A 4,882-nucleotide genomic window follows, 5' to 3' on the forward strand; every position below is an offset into this window, starting at 1 on the left:
AAAATATGTGTTTGTTGCGTCATGTTAACCATGTGCATCACGTGTTTTGTCAAAATATGTGCCTGCCATAAATGGTTTTGACGCGTGTTCAGCAGGCACATATTTTGACATGGTTAACATAAAAGAAATGCTCACGTTCAAGAAAAAAAAAAAAACGCAAGACACTCCCTTAACATTAAACTCTGATTATGCGAGTATCTGGCAAACGCAATCATCTCTTTTATCATAAACCCTTTAAGCCGCCTTTTCACTGCACACGACAAACGACGGACGATAAACCGGAAGTCACTAATTTCCTACGGAGAGTCACAAAGGGGCTGCATAAGGTGCCGACCATCTGCGGATGCGTAAATTTCGGATCCCTTTTGAGCGTTGTATTTGTATTTTTTTTTACTTGTGCGACCACACCACATGTGATAAGCCGACCGGAAGTGATGTATTTCATTGTATTCCAATCATAAACTGTGTGTGAGGTGAAAATGATTAATCATTTTTGTTTAACTTTATTAGTAACACTTGAATCCTTTAAAAAAAATGATAACAGATAAGTAATACATTATTAATTTAATTTGTGTACGTTACTATTTTAATCTTGTCTTCATATGTTTTCTCCAAGAAAATATTGGCAATCTTTGTCATATATGTACGGTGGCCTCAGGGTGCAAAAATAAATTACAATGGTAAATTACTTATTTACAAGATTAAAAACAAATTTACAATTTTTTTAACAAATTTACAATTTTTTTAAAAACAAATTTACATGTTTTTTAACAAATTTACAATGAGTGAACAAATTTACAAGTTTTTTAAACAAATTTACATGTTTTTTAACAAATTTAAAATGAGTGAACAAATTTACATGGTTTTTAACAAATTTACAATGAGTGAACAAATTTACAAGTTTTTAAACAAATTTACATGTTTTTAAACAAATTTACAATGAGTGAACAAATTTACAAGATTTTTAACTCATTTACAATGAGCGAACAAAATTACAAGTTTTGAAACAAATTTACATTTATTACGGAAAGGGTAGGTACAACACGCTGACGTCACGCATCCGAGCCTCCGGTGAGAAACCCGGAAGTATCGCCGTGAATGATGAGAGTTGTGAATGCGATGTTGTCTATTAGGCTGTACATAATATTAACGGAAAGAGAGTGATAATATATAACCTTTCATCGCTTCCGAAGTGACTAAAAGGGATATTGGACCTTATTTTCAGGTAAGTGAAATAGTTTTAGTTAGCTAACGCTGGCTGTCCAGGTTGCACACGTTTTGGATGGCGGTTATCAGGGTGGTTCGCTGACTTTCTCGTTGGATTACAGACAACACGAGAGGGTGCTTAGAACGTTTTAATCAGGACTGCATTGTTCGTTCGCTCCCGGTGTTACAAGACTGAAAAGAGGAAGTGTGACGAGTTTGTTTACATGGTGCTGTAAACTCCAACCCAGGAGGACACTTCAGAGGAATCAATGGTGCGTTAACTTGTTCGATGATATAATCTGAATAATCTTTAAAAGATTAGGATTTTATGTAATGAGACGATTTGTTAAAATTAGCTAAATTTATACTATAAATTATGTTTTCATTTAATCATTTAAACCTCTCTGAGTGTGACAGTACTGTAATGTTTTATCAAATTACAAATACTCTAATGTTGCCTAAGCAAACTGACATTTATGATAGATAGATAGATAGATAGATAGATAGATAGATAGATAGATAGATAGATAGATAGATAGATAGATAGATAGATAGATAGATAGATAGATAGATAGATAGATAGATAGACTTCACTGCAATCATGATTATGTTAATTTCCAGTGTCTGTGATATTGAAACACTAAAGGAAGAAGAGGACCACCATTCGTTTCCTGATCAGAACACAAGAGAAGAGTGAGAAAAAAAATTAAGCATGTAATTCATTGATGAAAATTAGAACAAATAAATCTTATGTCCTCATTGATCTTTCTTTTTTTCATGCAATGTTCTCCTCTTTCTCAATACACAGATCTAACAGTGATTCTGGGGCATTGCAACACTATGATTACCTGAAAACATCTCCTATTATGGAAGATTATCGCAACATTTGTGTCTTGGATCAGTTTTTCTTGTTTCTCTGCCGTATGAGGCAGGGTCTTCTTTCCGCAGATTTAGCTGTAAGGTTTAAAGGTCCCGTTTATCCTGATTCCATTATTTAAACTTTAGTTGGTGTGCAATGTTGCTGTTAGAGCATAAATAATATCTGTAAAATTATAAAGCTCAAAATTCTATACCAACAATATATTTTCTTTAATAGAATTTCCCTTTCAAAGCCTATAGCAAACAGCCAGTTTGGACTACAGCCCTCTACTTCCCGTTTGAATGACATCCAAAGAAGAGTTTTTTTTTACTTACCTCCGCCCACTGGAATACGTCAGTCACCAGCTAAGCTCAAGTGGCTCTACTAAGCTAAGCTGCTGTTGAATCACAGCACACTAAACAAACTACACAATCAGAACTCTATAGGTATTTCTGAAGGAGGGACTTTATAGAACAAAGAAAACATCAGCTCATTTTTAGGAAAGTGAAAACAGCGCTATAGAGAGTAATTATGTGAAAAATATTGTCACAAAACATGAACACACGCTATATTGCACACCATAAACACAATCATAGTTTGTGTTAAATACTCTCATTCTCACAGCACCCATTCACTGCAGAGGATCCCATTGTAAGCAATGTAATGCTTAATTTCTCCAAATCTGTTCCAATGAAAAAACAAACCATCTATATCTTGGGTGAAAAATTCCTTTAATCCCAAAAACAAACGTTTTTCATTTAAATGTTTTTACTTTGCTTTATTGTTACAATTTGTACAGTAGATAGAAAATATACATTGGAACAACTTTATATACAGTGGTGTGAAAAAGTGTTAGCCCCCATCCAGATTTCCCATGCTATTATTGCATATTTGTCACACTTTAATGTTTCAGATCATCAAACAAATTAAAATATTAGTCAAAGAATAAAACCCAAGTGAACACAACATGCAGGTTTTAAATGAAGGTTTTTAATATTAAAGGAAAAAAGTCAAAACTACATGGCCCTGTGTAAAAAAGTGTATTAGTACCCACTGGCTTTTAATGTAAATATGATTGGTTCTAAAAATGTACATATATATTTTTTCATACTTGAGACAATATACATTGAAGTTCATTTATAAATAAAACTATATTTTGAACAATGAGTGAAATTAAGTTTATTTAATGTATAAATGAGTTGTTCTAAAACTGTACAGTTATTTTTCTTAACACGTATCTAATGTGTGCATTGCATGTCTGTTAGAAGTGTGTGTGTGTGTGTGTGCTATTCCTGGGTTTATAAGCATGTGTTAGGTAGCCAGTTGTTAAAAACAATGAGTCCAACTTAATTTTTACTGACTTCCATTTCTCTAAATATACTATTTGGAGGGTTTAGCCTCCGCCCAAATCTCCATCAAAGTAAATGCGTTCCAGGTGGATTCGGAAGTCAGTTCTGGTTTTGACAAAAAAAAAATCACACCATGTTATCCCTGTGATTCCTCTGAAGTGTCCTCCTGGGTTGGAGTTTATAGCACCATGTAAACAAACTCGTCACGCTTCCCCGTTTCAGTCTATGTAACCCCGGGAGCGAACAAACAATGCAGTCCTGATTAAAAAGTTTGGAGCACCCTCTCGTGTTGTCTGTAATCTAATGAGAAAGTCAGTGAATTATTTTGATAATTGCCATCCAAAACGTGTTCAACTTGGAAAGCTAGCGTTAGCAAACTAAAACAATTTCACTTACCTGAAAATAAGGTCCAATATCCCTTTTAGTCACTTCGGAAGCGATGAAAGGTTATATATTATCACTCTCTTTCGTTAATATTATGTACAGCCTAATACACAACATCGCATTCACAACTCTCATGTGATTCACGGCGATACTTCCGGGTTTCTCACCGGAGGCTCAGATGCGTGACGTCAGCGTGTTGTACCTACCCTTTCCGTAATAAACGTAAATTTGTTTTAAAACTTGTAATTTTGTTCGCTCATTGTAAATTTGTTTAAACAATTGTAAATTTGTTAAAAAACTTGTACATTTGTTCACTCATTGTAAATTTGTTAAAAAACTTTTACTTTTGTTCGGTCATTGTAAATTTGTTAAAAAAAACTTGTAAATTTGTTAAAAAAAACTTTAAAATTTATTCACTCATTGTAAATGTATTCACTCATTAAAACAACTTGTAAATTTGTTTAAAAACTTGTAAAGTTGTTAAAAAAACGTGTAAATTTGTTTAAAAACTTGTAAATTTGTTTTTAATCTTGTAAATAAGTAATTTACCATTGTAATTTATTTTTGCACCCTGAGGCCACGGTATATATGCATAGCTGTTTGTTGTTTCATTCATTTGCATTCATTTATTTATTCCACCATAAATATATTATAATGAAGCTTATTGCGCTGGAACGAGCTTCTCTCCCACATACAATTAAACTGAAACTTCATTACGACTGCCACTAGGAGGAAAACTCCGACTGTCGTTTCGGTATGTCGTGTGCAGTGGAAAGATGGCTTTAGACGCTTCTGCAGCAGGCTGACAAGACAAATGATGCACACAGGTTCACTCGACACGCCGAACACATATTTTGAAATTACGAACCACACACATGACGGGCTACATACATGTTCGAGCATTGAGCGCCCTCGAAAAAAGAAGTCACCGGCCAGACTGACATCCATAGTAGGAATAAAGAATACTATGGAAGTCAATGATCGGTTTGGGGATAAACATTCCTTAAAATATCTTGTAACAACATGAGAGGAAGTAAATGATGACAGAAATGCAATTTTTGGGTGAACTATTGGGTAAAGGGGG

General features: G+C 34.0%; 2 long non-coding RNA genes across 5 annotated transcripts; one reads left to right on the top strand and one right to left on the bottom strand.

Moving 5' to 3' along the window:
* Positions 1-1,059: 1,059 nt before the first annotated feature.
* LOC141349751 (uncharacterized) lies at positions 1,060-2,657 on the top strand. Of its 4 annotated transcripts, none has more exons than XR_012357770.1 (4): positions 1,060-1,225; positions 1,329-1,478; positions 1,828-1,920; positions 2,015-2,657. It is a non-coding gene; the product is annotated as an uncharacterized lncRNA (long non-coding RNA). The 4 variants fall into 4 exon arrangements; XR_012357772.1 differs by having other exon boundaries at positions 1,828-1,899; XR_012357769.1 differs by having other exon boundaries at positions 1,329-1,920.
* A 122-nt stretch (positions 2,658-2,779) lies between these two features.
* Positions 2,780-4,377, bottom strand: LOC129445816 (uncharacterized). Its single transcript, XR_012357768.1, has 2 exons — positions 3,811-4,377; positions 2,780-3,714 (listed from the first exon to the last, which is right to left on the bottom strand). It is a non-coding gene; the product is annotated as an uncharacterized lncRNA (long non-coding RNA).
* Between the last annotated feature and the right edge of the window lie 505 nt (positions 4,378-4,882).

This window comes from Misgurnus anguillicaudatus, chromosome 15 (genome assembly GCF_027580225.2).
Source record: "Misgurnus anguillicaudatus chromosome 15, ASM2758022v2, whole genome shotgun sequence".
NCBI lineage: Eukaryota > Metazoa > Chordata > Actinopteri > Cypriniformes > Cobitidae > Misgurnus > Misgurnus anguillicaudatus.